At 46.6% G+C, this 20,914-nt stretch overlaps 1 protein-coding gene across 1 annotated transcript in view; it reads left to right on the forward strand.

Annotated features, from left to right (window-relative positions):
* The first annotated feature begins 870 nt into the window (after positions 1-870).
* The window catches only part of gli2a (GLI family zinc finger 2a), a 100,864-nt gene continuing 80,820 nt past the window's right edge, over positions 871-20,914 (forward strand). The window contains exon 1 of the mRNA XM_042000767.1: positions 871-1,287. The gene's annotated coding sequence lies outside the window, so the exon portion shown is untranslated. The remainder of the gene's footprint in view (positions 1,288-20,914) is intronic.

A 20,914-nucleotide genomic window follows, 5' to 3' on the forward strand; every position in this document is an offset into this window, starting at 1 on the left:
GAATTTTACTGGTAGATTGAGTTTCTATTGATTAAAACCAGTTTTGTATGACGAAAAATGTTTTTTCTTTGATGTTTTCTTTCTTTTCCCTGGTGAACTGTGTGGTTGTCATCGGCGGGGTGGATATTATGTGTTGTGTCGATTCTTGTTCAAACCAAAAGTACTGTATAAAAACACTTTCACAGTATGAAGACTTGATTTTCTTTCACTTATTTATTTATTTATTAGTCCTGGCCTTGCTCAGAAACAAGCTGTTCATGGAAACAAGGAGCTTTAAATGTGCTGGTTTGGGAGGTTTTCTGAGGTGAAGCATCACATAATAAATGCTGTTTGTCCTCAGCCTGCCATCACTGCTGCACAGCAGAATAAAAAGCTTCCACAGGATGAAAAAAGCCTGAATGTGAATAAACAAAGCATGAATTATGGAGACTGTTTGTTGTCTACATTTTTAAATAAACAAGGTTTGGTTTTTATGGAGGGCTTTGGTAACTTGTTGGATCTAAATCTTTCATTTTCAAAGCAGCATTGTTCTAAAGAGGCAGGAAAAAACTCCACAGTGAGATTCTAAGATCTTTAATTGTGGTTTCTTTTACTAATGTTTTACTATAGTCCTGTTTGCAGATGGTTGTTTCCACGTGACGTGAAAGCGCGTGCATGTGATGACTTGTTATTCCCGTACAAACCAACAGACACACTGAAAAAAAACTTTGCCCAACTTTTTCTGCTGGATGGAGTTGGCCCGGCCCATCTGGTGCAGCAAATGGCCCAACTCACCAGGGAGCGAGGGGAGTGAGAGAGGAGGAGATGCTGAGGGGGGAGCAGCGAGGAGGAGGAGGAGGGGGCTCGGATTGAAAACAGACCAGCAGCCTGAAGGTCTCAACACCACCGCATGTCTCCGAGAGAGGCCGAACCGCTTCTACTGCGGAACTTTGAAGCGCTTGTTTTACGCGTCATGTCAGTCTGCTGAAAATCAGCGCGCACAGGACGCACGAGCGCAGAGAAGATGGATGGTAAGACAAAGTTAGAGGCGACCCGTGGCCCCAACTGAACCGCTCCGCGGGACCCGCTGGCTGGAATAAAACTCCGAGCTTTTCCAAACTTCAAGCTGAGTTCGGTTCATGGAGTCCGCGGCGGCCCGCCTGCGCCTCCTGCACGCTCTCACGGTGTCGGCTCGGCTCTAGCTCACCGGAGTCACAAAGTTTTGCTTTTCATTTTTATTTTTATTTTTCCGGGACAAAAAAGAGAGAAAAGAAAAACAGAGAGGAAGAGACGGGAGAGACGGTGAAGGTAGGAAAACTTTCTGGATTTAGTTTCTGTTTGTTGGTGTTTTCGGGTGTTTTCTATTCAAAAGTGTTTGTGTGGGAGTTCCTCCTCCTCCTCCTCCTGCTGCTGCTGCTCCTCCTGCTCGGATCCTCTTGACGCCCTGCGTGTCAGCAGCAGATGAAGCTCCACATCTCATTTGCACTTTGAACTTATCTGACACTGGAATCCAAAAAATTCTGGTCCTGAAACCCGATCCGCAGGAGAAGAGATGCGACCCGTTTCTGGGCGCCAGTTCTTCTGAACGCACAAACACAGAAGCCCCCAAAGTTTCCAAACTCTGAAAAGAACTGATTTATTTCAACAATGCAATCCTAATTAAATCTGAAAAATCTGCATGTTTGTGAAACTTCAGCTACTTTCAGCCAGTTATAAAGAGATTTGTTGTCATGAAAAAGTCACGAAGACCCAGAGAAGAAGCAGAGGGAGCAACGCAGGCGCAGCGTGGACGGAGATGTGGACTTATTGTTGAAAGATTCAGAGTTTACTGTTTGCTCTCCAGGCTGAGCAGTCAACAAACACTTCACGCCTTTGTGGGCCCCTTTAGCAGCAATATTTGCTGTTGGCTTTTCCTCCTTTCTAACAGGCTCTGCTAATGATCTCCAAACTTTAAGTGTGAGCTTCTGAGTCCCACTTTGTTGTTCTGGCCTAAGTATTAACAGAAAAAGAGAATTAGTTTTTTTTATATAAAATTATTTGTTCTGTATTTGAAAATCAAATGTCCCATGATAATTTTCCTGTGTGTGTGTCTGTGCGCGCGCGTTAATGAGCCACAGAGAGAAAGTGGAAAGCTGGTTTTAAAGACAAACTGGAGACAAGCAGAATAATTCCAGAGTCTGAAGGTGTTAAAGCTTTTTCCAGAGGCGGGTCTGCATGTGTGTTTTCTGCCTCGCATGATGACAGGGCCGGCCAGCGCTGAGGTGATTTGCATGAGAAAAAAAAGAAAAAGTTTTAGTGCATTTGGCCATTGTGAGAAATGAAGAGTTCCAACAGTTAGGGCCTACGGAGGCTGAAAGGAGTGAAGAATGGATGAGCCTATTCAGCCCATTCAGCCTCAGTTCGGGGGCTCTGCTCGGCAGCGTTCATAGATCCTATAGTGGCCATGTCACTTTCATCTTCTCGGCCTGTGTGCGCGCGCTCGATGCTCAACAACCCGTTTTCACGCGTGGCCTCATGCTCAGGCTGCTCGGGTCTCAATTATTGATCCTTTCCTTGTTCTTCGCCTTTTTTTCCTGGAAATCTGCAGAAAATTTTATGAACCAAATACCAGAAAAGGACTGGTGGTGTGTGTGTGTGTGTGTGTGTGTGTGTGTGTGTGTGTGTGTGTGTGTGTGTTAGGCCACAGAGGGGTGGGATAAGGTGGTGGTGGTGGTGGTTGGGGCGGGGGGGCTCTTTTTTAAAAGCAAATACCGATGAAGTCTAGCGTACAGGGACAGAAAGGAGGGTCGGAGGAGAGGGTGAAGGCTGAGTGACTCGGGGGAGGGGGAGGAGCACCTTCCTCCTCCTTCTCTACCACAACCACCCACTCCTGCTGAGTAAACTCAAATGTTGGAGAAAGAGGGAGAAACTCTTGCAGCCTCGGAGCTCAGATGCTGCCCAGAACCACTGAGGCCCTTCAGCAGCAGCCCGTCACCTGGTGGAGGTGACGTGTTGCTGGGGGGGCTGAGGCCTCGGTGGCTTGTCGGAAAGTGTTTGCAGTGGAATTTAGTGGCTGTGGAGGAGAAGTGTCTCGCTGATGTGTTTGTAGGCTGTGGGAGTTCCTCAGCTGACGGTGCAGGAGCAGCAGGAGGTTCCTCATGGCTGCACAGCTTTCCAGGCTTGGAGAACATGGACCAGTTCAGGTTTCCGTGTGTGACATGTAGGCGTGCGCAGGTGGAAGATCTACTTCTTAGATTTAACCTGCGTATTTTTCCAAGCAACGAGAGTTTTAGATTCAAACTTTATACCTCGATGCTGGAACCTGTCTGCAAACCTGCAGTTTAAAAGCATGAAATCCAGGAAGATGCTTAACAAACTGCTACTGGCCTGCCGGTGCAGCTGCAGCCTGAGCCATCCACATGCTGCACGTCCTCACGGACGTCCTCCATGGCCTTCAGGCCCAGAGACACAGGGTTAAACTATCACCCTATGATGCATTTAGTTACTGATTTTTAATCTTGTTTTACTGGATTATTTTCTTTTATTGTTCATCATATATGAATTTATTCTTCAGTGAGCGCTGGTGCGTTGCTCACTAATGTAAATATAATAGCCCCACTCATGAAAACAGCTCCATTGTGGTGGACGCTCTGCATGAAAGAGTTAAAACCAGGGCTGAGTGTCAGTTCTCATCACTTTAAATATGCCACTGAAAATCTGAGACTTCATGGTGAGTAAAGGTACACCTCTAAAATCTGAGCTGAGAGCTCATTCATCATGAGGCCTCCTTACAAAACCTACACAAAGTTTATCTTCACAGCGACCAGGGCTGTGTGTGAAACCCTGGTCTCCACAGAAGCTCAGACACAAGATGTTCCACCAGGATTTGTGTTCCTGTCCAGGTGGAGACACATAATGAGCCTTTTGATCTGTCCCAGGTACCAGAGCAGAAAACTAATTATATTTAACTGGTAAACCAGCACCGTGCTCACCCGCGGTCCAGGGACTCATGATAAAGAGGTTAAACTGTAAAATGGCTTAAATGATCTTTTTTAGGCTTAGGATAAGTCCAGGGTGCTGAAAATAACTCGTATTATCTGCAGTGCTTACTTTAGCTGGGAAACAGGACAAAGCATTTTTATTCTCTTCTTTTTCTATTCTCTATTCTCTCTTTTCTTTTACTGTAAAGTTGAAAAAATGCACGCAAAAAAATCACAATTCACATTTTTTCAGTTACTTTTGATCTGTTTAGGTTTTTTTTAACTGTAAATTATCATTTTGATATTTTAATTATCTTAAAATTAAAATAATGGTTACTTATTTTATAATAAAGTTCTGTAAACTTACACCAGATACCATCAGATGTTTTTTTTTAATTATTTTTCCTGGTTTACTGGAACTAAAACGAGTGAGGAACGAGTGAAGAAGTGCAGGGCTGAGCTGAGGGGCTGGATGGCCGTTTCTGGGGCTGGTAGAGGGAGCTGGTAGAGGGAGCTGGGAGTGGAGCGATGCCACCAGGACTGGGAAACAGAGAGAGTCCTCCACTCAGTCCCATTTCCTCTACAGGACAGTCCTGCTTGTTTTAACGGTCGTTGCCCGTCTGCTCCATTCTCCCTCAAGTGTATGAGGTTGAAGAAGCTCCCGTCGTGTCCGGTACGCGGGGATGGTGGGGGCGCATCGTAGCACTCAGCCTGTAAAACACGTCAGAGGGGAAAGCAGGAAAGTCTGGAGGGTTTTTAACAAGCTGCTTTAAGAGCTTTACAGTAACATCACTGACACGCTCATCACAGGCTGACTGACCTCATCAGTCACCGGAGGAACTCCCCTCCGTCTGAAGAAAGAATGCTCGGTTGCCGTGGAAATACGTCCTTTCAGGGGAAGGGTTCTTTTCTTTTTAAGGTCTGCAAAGCCTCCCATGACTCTGCCCTGGCCCACATCAGCGCCCCCACAGAGGAAGCGAAGTTTAAACACCTTCATGTCTGTGATGCATGATGTGTGAGCGAAGATCTTCTCATCACATTCTGGACGAACTCTTCACACACTCCTTAACTGACTCATCGGAAGCCGGCTTCCCAAAAGCATTTCAGCAGTAAGGTCATCATTGTGTGTCTGCATACAAAGGAACAATGCTGCTCCAGCTCCCAGGACTTGTGGGGAAACTCTGCCCAGGTCAGCGGAGGTCTGAGGGGGGTGACGCTGATTTCATTATCTCACCACAAGATACACTCTGAACAATGAAAGTGACGAGTCAGCTTGTTTCAGCCCAACATGTTCACATCTTCCCGTCTCCAGGTGGTGGTTTCACATTTATTTATTTCATTTCTTACTCACTTATTCACATACTTAATCATTTATTTATAATTCATCATTTCTCCTCAGGTTTAATAAAGTCTGCTGCAGTTTTAAAACAAACATAAATCTAGTCATTTTATTTATTCAGTGTTTACATTTAAAAAAGTTGTCTTTGGGAAAAATAAATTATTTTTTCATTGTTTTTTCAAAATGTTTTTTCATTTTTATTTCTATTCGTTATTTATTAATTATTTGTTTATTTTGTGTTTTAGAAAATGATCATTTCTCTGTGAGGACCAATAAAGAAGTTTTTCCTTGTTTTATTTTTTAAATGGATTTTTTTTTCATTTCTTTTTATTTTTATTCCCTATCATTTATTTATTTATTTCTTAAACTGGTTTCCCTTTGGGGATAAAAATAGTAAAGCAGATTTCTTTGCTTCCGTTGAACAGACGTGTGCATCAGCAACAAAATGGAAAAAACAGGAAAATATTTGATGAAAAAATTGTACCGTTCCATTTATTAATTTATCAGCTTGGCTAAAATTACAGAGATCCCTGCACACACACACACACACACACACACACACACACACACACACACACACACACACACACACACACACACTGCAGAGATGCCTTGAAGATCAGAAAACAACAGATCACACAGACAGACGGTGTTGAACCTGACTGTTAACTGTTCTGGCTAATCATTCTGACGGACTGTTTTTGTCCTGGCTGGCTGATCATTCTGACAGACTGTTTTTGTCCTGGCTGGCTGATCATTCTGACAGTCTGTTTCTGTCCTGGCTGGCTGATCATTCTGACAGGCTGTTTCTGTCCTGGCTGGCTGATCATTCTGACAGTCTGTTTCTGTCCTGGCTGGCTGATCATTCTGACAGACTGTTTCTGTCCTGGCTGGCTGATCATTCTGACAGACTGTTTCTGTCCTGGCTGGCTGATCATTCTGACAGGCTGTTTCTGTCCTGGCTGGCTGATCATTCTGACAGGCTGTTTCTGTCCTGGCTGGCTGATCATTCTGACAGACTGTTTTTATCCTGGCTGGCTGATCATTCTGACAGACTGTTTTTATCCTGGCTGGCTGATCATTCTGACAGGCTGTTTCTGTCCTGGCTGGCTGATCATTCTGACAGGCTGTTTCTGTCCTGGCTGGCTGATCATTCTGACAGACTGTTTTTGTCCTGGCTGGCTGATCATTCTGACAGACTGTTTTTGTCCTGGCTGGCTGATCATTCTGACAGACTGTTTCTGTCCTGGCTGGCTGATCATTCTGACAGGCTGTTTCTGTCCTGGCTGGCTGATCATTCTGACAGACTGTTTTTGTCCTGACTGGCTGATCATTCTGACAGACTGTTTTTGTCCTGGCTGGCTGATCATTCTGACAGACTGTTTTTGTCCTGGCTGGCTGATCATTCTGACAGACTGTTTCTGTCCTGGCTGGCTGATCATTCTGACAGACTGTTTTTGTCCTGGCTGGCTGATCATTCTGACAGGCTGTTTCTGTCCTGGCTGGCTGATCATTCTGACAGACTGTTTTTGTCCTGGCTGGCTGATCATTCTGACAGGCTGTTTTTGTCCTGGCTGGCTGATCATTCTGACAGGCTGTTTCTGTCCTGGCTGGCTGATCATTCTGACAGGCTGTTTCTGTCCTGGCTGGCTGATCATTCTGACAGGCTGTTTCTGTCCTGGCTGGCTGATCATTCTGACAGACTGTTTTTGTCCTGGCTGGCTGATCTTTCTGACAGGCTGTTTTTGTCCTGGCTGGCTGATCATTCTGACAGACTGTTTCTGTCCTGGCTGGCTGATCATTCTGACAGGCTGTTTCTGTCCTGGCTGGCTGATCATTCTGACAGGCTGTTTCTGTCCTGGCTGGCTGATCATTCTGACAGACTGTTTTTGTCCTGGCTGGCTGATCATTCTGACAGACTGTTTTTGTCCTGGCTGGCTGATCATTCTGACAGGCTGTTTCTGTCCTGGCTGGCTGATCATTCTGACAGATTGTTTTTGTCCTGGCTGGCTGATCATTCTGACAGGCTGTTTTTGTCCTGGCTGGCTGATCATTCTGACAGGCTGTTTCTGTCCTGGCTGGCTGATCATTCTGACAGACTGTTTTTGTCCTGGCTGGCTGATCATTCTGACAGGCTGTTTTTGTCCTGGCTGGCTGATCATTCTGACAGACTGTTTCTGTCCTGGCTGGCTGATCATTCTGACAGACTGTTTTTGTCCTGGCTGGCTGATCATTCTGACAGACTGTTTTTGTCCTGGCTGGCTGATCATTCTGACAGGCTGTTTCTGTCCTGGCTGGCTGATCATTCTGACAGACTGTTTTTGTCCTGGCTGGCTGATCATTCTGACAGGCTGTTTCTGTCCTGGCTGGCTGATCATTCTGACAGACTGTTTTTGTCCTGGCTGGCTGATCATTCTGACAGACTGTTTTTGTCCTGGCTGGCTGATCATTCTGACAGGCTGTTTCTGTCCTGGCTGGCTGATCATTCTGACAGGCTGTTTCTGTCCTGGCTGGCTGATCATTCTGGCAGACTGTTTTTGTCCTGGCTGGCTGATCATTCTGACAGGCTGTTTCTGTCCTGGCTGGCTGATCATTCTGACAGACTGCTTTTGTCCTGGCTGGCTGATCATTCTGACAGACTGTTTTTGTCCTGGCTGGCTGATCATTCTGACAGGCTGTTTCTGTCCTGGCTGGCTGATCATTCTGACAGGCTGTTTCTGTCCTGGCTGGCTGATCATTCTGACAGACTGTTTCTGTCCTGGCTGGCTGATCATTCTGGCAGACTGTTTTTGTCCTGGCTGGCTGATCATTCTGACAGGCTGTTTCTGTCCTGGCTGGCTGATCATTCTGACAGACTGTTTTTGTCCTGGCTGGCTGATCATTCTGACAGACTGTTTTTGTCCTGGCTGGCTGATCATTCTGACAGGCTGTTTCTGTCCTGGCTGGCTGATCATTCTGACAGGCTGTTTCTGTCCTGGCTGGCTGATCATTCTGACAGACTGTTTTTGTCCTGGCTGGCTGATCATTCTGACAGACTGTTTTTGTCCTGGCTGGCTGATCATTCTGACAGGCTGTTTCTGTCCTGGCTGGCTGATCATTCTGACAGACTGTTTTTGTCCTGGCTGGCTGATCATTCTGACAGACTGTTTTTGTCCTGGCTGGCTGATCATTCTGACAGGCTGTTTCTGTCCTGGCTGGCTGATCATTCTGACAGACTGTTTTTGTCCTGGCTGGCTGATCATTCTGACAGGCTGTTTCTGTCCTGGCTGGCTGATCATTCTGACAGACTTTTTTTGTCCTGGCTGGCTGATCATTCTGACAGGCTGTTTCTGTCCTGGCTGGCTGATCATTCTGACAGACTGTTTTTGTCCTGGCTGGCTGATCATTCTGACAGGCTGTTTCTGTCCTGGCTGGCTGATCATTCTGACAGGCTGTTTCTGTCCTGGCTGGCTGATCATTCTGACAGACTGTTTCTGTCCTGGCTGGCTGATCATTCTGACAGGCTGTTTCTGTCCTGGCTGGCTGATCATTCTGACAGGCTGTTTCTGTCCTGGCTGACTGATCATTCTGACAGACTGTTTCTGTCCTGGCTGGCTGATCATTCTGACAGTCTGTTTCTGTCCTGGCTGGCTGATCATTCTGACAGGCTGTTTCTGTCCTGGCTGGCTGATCATTCTGACAGGCTGTTTTTGTCCTGGCTGGCTGATCATTCTGACAGGCTGTTTCTGTCCTGGCTGGCTGATCATTCTGACAGACTGTTTTTGTCCTGGCTGGCTGATCATTCTGACAGGCTGTTTTTGTCCTGGCTGGCTGATCATTCTGACAGACTGTTTCTGTCCTGGCTGGCTGATCATTCTGACAGACTGTTTTTGTCCTGGCTGGCTGATCATTGTTTCTGTCCTGGCTGGCTGATCATTCTGACAGGCTGTTTCTGTCCTGGCTGGCTGATCATTCTGACAGACTGTTTTTGTCCTGGCTGGCTGATCATTCTGACAGGCTGTTTCTGTCCTGGCTGGCTGATCATTCTGACAGACTGTTTTTGTCCTGGCTGGCTGATTATTCTGACAGACTGTTTCTGTCCTGGCTGGCTGATTATTCTGACAGACTGTTTCTGTCCTGGCTGGCTGATCATTCTGACAGACTGTTTCTGTCCTGGCTGGCTGATCATTCTGACAGGCTGTTTCTGTCCTGGCTGGCTGATCATTCTGACAGACTGTTTCTGTCCTGGCTGGCTGATCATTCTGACAGGCTGTTTCTGTCCTGGCTGGCTGATCATTCTGACAGGCTGTTTCTGTCCTGGCTGGCTGATCATTCTGACAGGCTGTTTCTGTCCTGGCTGGCTGATCATTCTGACAGGCTGTTTCTGTCCTGGCTGGCTGATCATTCTGACAGGCTGTTTCTGTCCTGGCTGGCTGATCATTCTGACAGACTGTTTTTGTCCTGGCTGGCTGATCATTCTGACAGGCTGTTTCTGTCCTGGCTGGCTGATCATTCTGACAGGCTGTTTCTGTCCTGGCTGGCTGATCATTCTGACAGATTGTTTTTGTCCTGGCTGGCTGATCATTCTGACAGGCTGTTTCTGTCCTGGCTGGCTGATCATTCTGACAGACTGTTTCTGTCCTGGCTGGCTGATCATTCTGACAGACTGTTTCTGTCCTGGCTGGCTGATCATTCTGACAGACTGTTTTTGTCCTGGCTGGCTGATCATTCTGACAGGCTGTTTCTGTCCTGGCTGGCTGATCATTCTGACAGGCTGTTTCTGTCCTGGCTGGCTGATCATTCTGACAGGCTGTTTCTGTCCTGGCTGGCTGATCATTCTGACAGGCTGTTTCTGTCCTGGCTGGCTGATCATTCTGACAGGCTGTTTCTGTCCTGGCTGGCTGATCATTCTGACAGGCTGTTTCTGTCCTGGCTGGCTGATCATTCTGGCAGACTGTTTTTGTCCTGGCTGGCTGATCATTCTGACAGGCTGTTTTTGTCCTGGCTGGCTGATCATTCTGACAGACTGTTTTTGTCCTGGCTGGCTGATCATTCTGACAGACTGTTTTTGTCCTGGCTGGCTGATCATTCTGACAGGCTGTTTCTGTCCTGGCTGGCTGATCATTCTGACAGACTGTTTCTGTCCTGGCTGGCTGATCATTCTGACAGGCTGTTTCTGTCCTGGCTGGCTGATCATTCTGACAGACTGTTTCTGTCCTGGCTGGCTGATCATTCTGACAGGCTGTTTCTGTCCTGGCTGGCTGATCATTCTGACAGGCTGTTTCTGTCCTGGCTGGCTGATCATTCTGACAGACTGTTTCTGTCCTGGCTGGCTGATCATTCTGACAGACTGTTTCTGTCCTGGCTGGCTGATCATTCTGACAGGCTGTTTCTGTCCTGGCTGGCTGATCATTCTGACAGACTGTTTTTGTCCTGGCTGGCTGATCATTCTGACAGACTGTTTTTGTCCTGGCTGGCTGATCATTCTGACAGACTGTTTTTGTCCTGGCTGGCTGATCATTCTGACAGACTGTTTTTGTCCTGGCTGGCTGATCATTCTGACAGGCTGTTTCTGTCCTGGCTGGCTGATCATTCTGACAGACTGTTTCTGTCCTGGCTGGCTGATCATTCTGACAGACTGTTTTTGTCCTGGCTGGCTGATCATTCTGACAGGCTGTTTCTGTGGCAGACGACAGCACAGCTGTGTAAAACCAGTAGAAAACATAGCAGCTTTTTAGCAGTGCTGGTTTTCCTCTTCGTTTCCTCAGCAGGGTGCCATCATGAGCCGTTTCCACTCCCAGCTCGTTGTACGCTGATGCTCGGTCAGACGCACCACATCATCACGTTTAGAGGTGCAGGGTGGCAGACTGGGATGTGTTGCCAGGGCGCAATGAAACCAGCTCATATTTTCCATCACAGAGTAAAACGTCCAGTTCCAACATCTGATCTGTTGGTTATGTTCTATCTCTATCTCTGTACCGGGAAGAAAATGTGGCTTGATGAGATTTAGAAATCAGTACATTCTGTTTTTTATTTACATTTTACACAGAGATCCAACTTTTTTTTAATTTGGAGTCGTACTTTGTCCAGCTTTGAGACTGCTGTGGTGCATTGCATTATGGGATACAGTGTGCAACACAAACCAGTCGGAAACGAACTGGAGAATTCTTCAAATCAGGACACCCTCCAGGTCCTGCAGGTTTAGTTTCATGCTGCGTACTGCTGGCACAGCTCATGGTTTCAAAACAGGCGTGTAGTACCGCTTCCAACATCAGCTGAGTCTCAGTTGCGGGTTCTTGTCATTATTCTGAACAAGTGGGACCTCCACAGGAGTTACCTGCCAGCTGGATGTGAGGGGAAAGAGGGTGATCTACTCAACCATCAGAGAAAAGCATGAAGTTTTGGATGTGTGTTGGCTTCACCGGACGGACTGCGGGTGCCCGAGTATTGTCTGTGATTTCTGCTGTCGGCTCTAATCGGATGCATAGGCAGAGATCGGGGTCCATGCAGAGGCCACAGCCATTGTACAAAGGAGGAGGAGGAGCAGGAGGAGGAGGCAGAGTGGGATCTGTTTGTGCTTCTAAGTATGGGGTTTGTGTTGGGAAGGGGAGAGGGCAAGGAGTTTGTAAGCTATGATTTACAGAAGGCCCTCCCATAGCTACAAAGTCGACTAAGCCTCAAGGGCAGGGCTCCTTTCCTTATGTCTCCATATGATGAGAAATATTAGATTCCAGATCGTGCTGCCAGGCCACAGTCTCCTCTCAGATAAAGCTGGAGACCAGAGCGGAGCATGGATACAGAGACATGTGGTAGTCTTTAGCAGCTCGCTCTGAAACCTTCCCTCCTCCCTCTCAGCATGTCTGCTGCTGTCATCGTCTCCTCTGACCGAGGCCAAAATGAGAATTACTCCTGTTTTCTAATCAACTCAATAAAGAAAAGTCGGTAAAACCAGGTTGGTTATGTGCATGGCTCATCTCCGTAAGAGAAGTCTCAGGCTGAACTTGTGATGTCAACACGTGGTCAGAGAGCAGCAGGAGGGTGAAGACAAGAGAAAATCCACATTAAGTTATCATTAAGGTCCTTAAGACCACATAGGAAGTTCTATGTGTGTGTGAAAAGAAGAAAAATAATGCTCCTCTATGGCTGGAATAAAGCCAAGAAGACGTTTCTGATGCACGGTGGCGCCACAAAGCAGCTGAGCTGGAGTTGGTTTAGTGAGGATAGCAGGTAAATAGTAGCAGGAATAACTGGAAATGAGGAAAAAGTGGAAACATGGAAATAGTTTCTGTTGTGTGTTTGTTTCAATAACAATATTTTTTCTCCTGAAAGCCAAGACTTGAGAGAACGATGAGATGAGAAAAGGTTTGGTCACTGTTGATCTGTGTGTTATTTCTACAAAGTTCTGTTAGTAATATATTCTGCTTTCTTCTTCTGGTCGACCTTTATGCTGCTATATCTATTCATACATTTATTTTACATCATTTTACCTCCCAGTCTGACAGCTGAGAAACTTCATGTCTGATGCTGACTGGGATTGAACAGCTAAGATACTGCGTAGGACCCTCAAGCTCCCCGGACATTGGTCGAGGACCCGAGGTGGAGATGAACAGCCACCCAGCCTCCCCTACCCTGGGGAGATGGGAGGTTGGGATCTTGAGGGTCCTACGCAGTATCTTAGCTGTTCCTAGGACTGCTCTCTTCTGGATGGAGATGTCTGATGGTTCTCCAGGTCTCTGTTGGAGCCACTTCTCCAGTGTGGGGGACACGGTCCCCAGTGCTACGATGACCACTGGTACCACCGTTGCCTTCACCTTTCAGGCTTTCTCCAGCTCTTCCTTGAGTCCTTGGTATTTCTCCAGGTTCTCTTGTTCCTTTTTCCTGATATTTCTATCGTTGGGGATGACTACATCCATCACTACGGCTCATATACACACATGAGCTCAAACTCTTCATGGAATTCATGGAGACGTATTCCAGACATGTAGAAGAGTTTCCAGCAGTTTGCAACATGCCTGTAACACGGCCGTGTTGCATCCCACCAGGACCTCCTCACCTGACTGACAACCAAACAGCTTCAGCAAATCAGAGTAAAAAGGACTCATATCTCACCTGGTGATGTGCTTTGTCAGCTGCCTTGTGGATGCCCACCCCCCAGCACCACACACACATGCACTGGACGCCACCGGCCTTTCTATGGAGCCCCGCTTGTCACTGGGAACCAGCAGCAGCAGCTGGGATCACAAGCCGGAAACACGGCTACAGAAACAAGTTGTGTGTGTGTGTTGGGGGGGGGGGGCATGTTTCCTGTGCACTGGAACACACACACCAGCAGCTCTACTTAAGTAGTTGCTGAGATCACTGACAGCTGAGGCTGAGGAGAGCGAGTGCTAACAACACATTTAAGATGAACGACGGGGGCCAAATGCTTCAGAGGGAGCCGCCGAGGCACCGGTGACAGCTGTGACCGTAACACACACCCACACACACCTCTGCTACACCGTTAAAGCTTCGTATTCATTCAGCTGTCACATGTAAACAGTGAAACATGTCCGGCTGCAGTTTAACTACATGTCATTATAAGTTCGTCTGATGGGTAACTTGGTTCTAAATCATTTAAAACGAATAAACGAGGCTCAACATAATCTGCTATATAACATTTTAACACGTGTATTTAGAATCCATCCAAAACTTTGTGAGTCTTGTTGCAGAAAGACAGACCAGCACACCAAATACATGACCTCCGTTCAGCAGAGCTCGTAGAAAGACTCGGACCTCGTGGGAAGAGCGAGAACGTGCATCTAGAACTGATGAGAGGTGTGAAGTGAAACTAAATGTGTGAGAGGAGCATGAAGCCGGCTGCAGCTCACCACCTGCATCGTCTCCAGAATTTTCCCCTCACCTTTGTTTTTATAGATTGCAACTTTTGTGTGGGGAGTAGGGGACGCCACTTTCCGGCCCCGTTTTGTTCGTACACTACGTTTATAAACAAGACCCCTGGACCTGCTTCCATGATGCGCCAGATGTTGTGTACTGGTGAAAGGTCTGGACTGCAGGCAGGCCATTTCAGCAGCCGGACTCTTCTCCTGTGAAGCCATGCTGTATACAGCCTTGTCCCATACACACAGAGATTCCTCCTGATTCTCTGAATCTTCTGATGATGTTCTACACTGTAGATGGTGGATCTTCAAAGTCTGAGGAACATAAAATTGTTTCAGTTTTAGATCAGTTTGTCTCAGATTGGTGAAGCTCTGTCCATCTTTCCATCTGAGAGACTCTGCCTCTCTGAAATGCTCCTTTTATACCAGTGATGTTACTGACCTGTTGCCAGGTAACCTGGTTAGTTGTCCAATGCTCCTCCAGGTGTTTCTGGTTTGTACCAGGTACTTTCCAGCCTTTTGTTGCTCCTGTTCCAACTTTTTCCATCAGATTCACTATCAGCTCATATTTTCGTCACATGGTGAAACGTCTCCGTTTCATCCTCTGACATGTTGGTTATCTGCTACTGGGGAAAAAAGATGATTTGATGAGGTTTATAGATCATTGCATTCTGTTTGTATCTATACAACCTTTTTGGAGTTGGGTTTCTAACAATAAGTTTGTTGTTTTAGTTATTGGAAGCTGGACAAACTCTGACTTTGTGAAAGACTCAAACATATATACAACTTTTCAGCAGAGTTACACAGAAAAAAACTATAAAGTAAAAATAACAGCATTTTAAAATGAAGAAATCTGTGGAGTCCAGACAACATCCTCCCTGCAGGAGCTCCACATCTGGTCTGTGTTGGTCGAGGGAGACATGGAGATCAACCACAGGATATTGCCTTTACAAGCAGGAGAGGTCAGGTCCAGGGGTGGGGAACAGGCTCATCCACGGAGGCTTTTCTCTGCTGTTTTAGATGCCTTTTAAATTACATCAGTTGTTAGCTTCTCATTACCCTGCAGTCCGTGAGATGACTGGTTTCGCTGTGGGATTTGAGTCTCCCAGAGCACATGGGAACAGTTTGGAATGATATCTGAAAGTGGAATGTGTTCAGAGAAAATGTTCAGATCAATATGATTCATCATTTTAAATTGATCAACATCCAAAGTAGGAATTTCTGAGGTCCCTGTAGACAAAGCTGTCCCTGCTCTGGCATGAGACAGCATGTTGTGGCCATACGCTCGTTCTTATCACTGTCAGTTGTTGGGTTTTGATAGGAGCAGGTCTAGTTATTAGACATTAGACAGGTGGGGTTGGGTGGTGCAGCAGTGATTGGAACCGTGTACTCGGCTTGAGTCTCAAACTAAATCTAATCTCTTAAATTCCAGCATGAATTCAGTGTTCATGCAGTTCTGAGATTGAGGATTACCACATGAGATGACATGTAAATACAAACTGCTTTACATATAAAATAGAGATATGAACGGCTTCACTTACCAGCGTCAAGATGCAACCTGAGGCCAGAGCACCGACGTCTCAGTGGCTCCAGCTTAGCGGCCCGACTCAGACCAGGAGCCGTGCAGTTTTTATTGTTCCCCATGAAGACGCTCTGATCCGTGCTGCTGGAAATGAAAATGTCATCAGATTCAGATTCATTCATTGACACATTTTACCTCAACACTTCCGTTAATTCCTGGCTTCTTTAGATAATAACCATATATGAGCAGAGTTGGAAAAAGCTTATATTTTCTACAAAAGTACGAAAACAGACAAGTCGTTGGCAGGTTTAGGGGAGGACGACGTCTCTTTCCTAGTCTGAAGTGGAGGGTTGTGATCCTCCATATCAAAGACACATAAATGTGGACATGACAGCAGTGGGCAACAGATTTAAGGAGATGTAATCTGTCACTGAGTCTGGACAGGGACCAGAGGAAAGCTCCTTCTAACTTTTACATGTTACAATAATCTCAATCTGGATTTTGTCTTTCAAGGATTAAAAGAATGTGATGGTTTAGAAATAAAACGTGCTGACAGGAATCCCTGTACGGCCCAGAGGTTGTTCGTGATTTTCTTTCTGGCTTTTCTCGTTTCATTTAAAGGGACATAGATGAGCCACTTTGTAGTGTTTGAATTAGATGAGAAGCAGCCTGCGTTTTTACTGGACTCCCTACCGGATCGGCTTTCAGCTCAATCTCTCCTCCTGGTCCACGTGGATCGGTTGTAAAGTGGACGCTGGTGATCAAACTCATCTTTGTTGGATTTTGTGTCACTGCGTTGACCTCTCAGCCTGGCTGCTGTAATTTAAAAGCTGAGACATCGGAGACTGGAATTACCTCTGTGGCGCCTGACTCTGCACACACTCCTGTGATACATCACCATTAATGTAGCAGAATATGAACATTTAGTGTGATAAAAAAAAAACTTTTTCCCACTAAAATCTGCAAGTAATCAGAAGAAAACTGGAGATTTCCATAATCACGCTGCTGGTGATGAGACGGGTGGAGGCCGGGCAGCCGTCTGGGACGGCAGCAGAAACATTTAATCTCAACCACTTGTGCAAACAAAAAGAAAAAAAAAAACATGACATCTGTGATGAAGACACAAAAGTATGTAAAACAAAACCATATTTTGACTTTGGGGTGTTGTTATGCCAACGTGAATGAATGTCCCATCAGAAACCTGAGCAGAAAGGTCTGCAGGCAGCATAGGGGCAGCAGACCTCACTTATCCGTCTCGGCTGGCTTTGCCAAGTGAGCAGAGTGTGGGACAGCAGTTGATGAGCCTCTTAAAGAGAGTGTTCAGACCGAGTGTGTGTGTGTGTGTGTGTGTGTGTGCATGCTGGCAGGAAAGAGAGCCTACCAGCATACGGATTGCATCCACTGAAAGATAGGAAGGAAGAAAGTCCGAAGAGCAAAGCCTGGAAATCTTCAAAATGAGACGGCCTCTTTTGATGTGTGTTTGCATTCCTTTCAGTGTTGGTGAAAGGGGAGCTGTTGAACGGCAGTGGAGGAGAGGAACACTTGAAACTGAACGAGGTGCTAAGAAAAACACACACCAGGACTCATAACAAAAGTCCTGCAAGTCTGAGACAAAAAGGGGTAGAAGGTAAATTAACTCAAAGAGATGGAAGACAAGAAAAAGGTCTGGAAAGGCCAGTTTCCCTGTCTGACATATCTGCTTTGTTTCTCTAAAAATGATTTACCTGAGCCTGTGTCCTGCATCACAGCAAGAGAAAGAAAAAATTTCAATTTCAAATCCAGATTTGTCACTTCTGCTGTGTTAACACAGAAACCCAGCCTCAGATTCCTCATCCTCAGATTTGAACAGTTGAAGGATTTACAGACTGGAAACCTCTAATTCATTAAGTATATTTTCTCTTCTTCCTGTCTGCCAGGGCAGTGTGTAGAGTCCTGGTCTCTACAGGAAGCTGAGACATGTGAGATTACTACAGCAGTGTCAGAATCAACATACGTGTTACTGTGTGAGAGTAAATTCACCTGGAACACAGTAGAACACATAAATGTTATCTCCTCCAAGAAAATACTACTTTCATTGGAAACCAGCAGATAGCATCCCAGTTCACCAAGGAATGAGTAAAGTCATGTCTGATGAGGAACTGTGCTACAGTAGAAGGTCAAAAGTGAAGCTGAGCAGTTTTACAGATGTTTTTATACATGTACGTCCAGGAAAAAGCATCTAAGTAAGCCGAATGTGCCACTTCACTTTCTCAGTACCAGAGTGGAAAAGTAGATTTTACTGTTAAAATAAATACCTATATGTATATGTGTGTGTGTATATATTTATATATATATTTATATATATATATATATCGGTTCTAGCCAGGCTTCCATGTTTTATTGGGTTTGCTGGGCGTTTGCTTTAAATGGCCGTGAACCTGTCTGGTCGTCACATGGCACCAGAGGGTGGGCTGAGGAGGCCCTCATCCTGTTGGTGGCTGCCCAGCCAACCAGAAGATGAGAAAAGAAGTGGACCCTTGTTGTTTGTTCGCCTTTGGCCCTCGCCATCTGTCTGCTTGGTTTCTGACACCTGTACTATCCCATCAGAGCTGGGCTTCCCTGTCATCGGGGGCAACACAGGTCTGGTCTGTAGGGAGGCATGGGGCTGGGGGGATGAAATAGGGGCCACTTTTTGATAAATACATTCAGATTTATCTTTTATTACTCAGTTTTAGATGCAACAATTCCTAAAATGGCATTTGTTAGTTTTGGGCAACCACCTGGTCAAACTCAAACCTGTGTTCTTCAGAAAGTTGGCTTAAGGTTCAGAAGCAACTGGAGAGCAAACAGTTGGCATGCAGTGAAAGCACGGAGACAGCTATTAATGTGATGCCAGATGTTCATTAGAGGGTGATGTTAGACGGAGGACTCAGAGGCAAACTGTTCCTGTGAGCGCTGCTCCCTCCACGGGCACGTCTAATCTGAGCCAACAGGGTTCGCCACCAAAAACAGGCTGCTTTCCGGCCAAGGCTGAACATGATAAAGGCCCATGAAAGAGCAAGTTAAATTCTATCACTAAGGTGATGTCGTAGCGTCAGAGCCGTCCAGGACGAGGCGGCAAGCTGGCGAGCTCACCGCCTCTTTGGCAGCAGCAAAAAGAAACAGATGCAGCCTAAACCTGTTAGTCGCCCACCTCTAATCGGCTTACATTGGCTCTGTGACAGGTGACTGGCACCTCCGATGGGTCACAGAAAGGGTTGCTCGTACACACACCTCACGGTAACCAAGGACATGCTGGAAATCCACATGAAACCAAAGCAGCACTTCACACATTCAGCTAACAGGAACCAGATTACTCTGCTGTTACCTCAGCATTCCTAATTCTGTTTGTTTGTTTAGAATTCAAACTATATTGTTAAATTTTCACTGTAGTCGTCACAAAAAATCTGGGTCTTTTATTTCGTCCATCACAGTTGTATTAAGCTGAGGGTGAAGGGGATTGGGGGGCTTCCTCATGGCAGGAAGTTTGTCAGTGATTTCATTTTTCTCCTCCTTTATACACCTGTGAAACATGAAGTCGCCTCTTCCCAGCAGCAGGTGGGAATGTCGCCGTTGCAGATTGGCGGTGTGTGGACGGACTTCCCTTTCAGGCCAGCTGAGGGGAACGTGTGTGTTTGCTCTCAGTAGAGGATGATCTTGTAGGTCCCACCAAGTCAAACAAGTGGCTTGTTGCCAAGTCGTCGAGCTTTTCACACAGACATGAGGAGGTATTGACACAGTGTGTGTGGCTAAGACCTCAGCGCTAAGGGCCACTCACAGCTACAATCAGAGCAGAAGGGGCGCTATGAACTCATCACACCAAACTGAGAGCATGTGTTTCAGGCCTGGTTTGACAGTAAAGCCTCCAGTCACAGAAAAAAACACACACATAACACCTGCCGTAAAATTAGTTATTAAACAGAAAAGTTTCTTTTCAGTGATGTAACAACATCTTAATTGTTCAAATTTTATGAAAAATTCATGTAGGTAAAATGATGACGTGAAATCTGTCAAACTGACCAACTGAAAGCTGGATCTATGCCAGATTCATCCACATCCATGATGGATCCATCCACATCCACGCTGGATCCATCCACATCCACGATGGATCCATCCACATCCACGCTGGATCCATCCACATCCACGCTGGATCCATCCACATCCACGCTGGATCCATCCACATCCACGCTGGATCCATCCACATCCATGATGGATCCATCCACATCCACGCTGGATCCATCCACATCCATGATGGATCCATCCACATCCACGATGGATCCATCCACATCCACGCTGGATCCATCCACGTCCATGATGGATCCATCCACATCCACGATGGATCCATCCACATCCACGCTGGATCCATCCACGTCCATGATGGATCCATCCACATCCACGATGGATCCATCCACGTCCACGCTGGATCCATCCACGTCCATGATGGATCCATCCACATCCACGATGGATCCATCCACGTCCACGCTGGATCCATCCACGTCCATGATGGATCCATCCACATCCACGATGGATCCATCCACGTCCACGCTGGATCCATCCACGTCCATGATGGATCCATCCACATCCACGATGGATCCATCCACGTCCACGCTGGATCCATCCACGTCCATGATGGATCCATCCACATCCACGATGGATCCATCCACGTCCACGCTGGATCCATCCACGTCCATGATGGATCCATCCACATCCACGCTGGATCCATCCACATCCACGCTGGATCCATCCACATCCACGATGGATCCATCCACATCCACGATGGATCCATCCACATCCACGCTGGATCCATCCACGTCCATGATGGATCCATCTACATCCATGATGGATCCATCCACATCCACGCTGGATCCATCCACGTCCATGATGGATCCATCTACATCCAAGCTGAATCCATCCACGTCCATGATGGATCCATCCACATACATGATGGATCCATCCACGTCCATGATGGATCTATCTACATCCATGCCGAATCCGTCCACATCCAAGCTGAATCCGTCCACATCCATGATGGATCCATCTACATCCAAGCTGAATCCATCCACGTCCATGATGGATCCATCCACATCCATGATGGATCCATCCACGTCCATGATGGATCTATCTACATCCATGCCGAATCCGTCCACATCCAAGCTGAATCCGTCCACATCCATGATGGATCCATCTACATCCAAGCTGAATCCGTCCACATCCAAGCTGAATCCGTCCACATCCATGATGG

The sequence above is a fragment of the Melanotaenia boesemani genome, chromosome 12 (assembly GCF_017639745.1).
Source record: "Melanotaenia boesemani isolate fMelBoe1 chromosome 12, fMelBoe1.pri, whole genome shotgun sequence".
In the NCBI taxonomy this organism is placed as follows: domain Eukaryota; kingdom Metazoa; phylum Chordata; class Actinopteri; order Atheriniformes; family Melanotaeniidae; genus Melanotaenia; species Melanotaenia boesemani.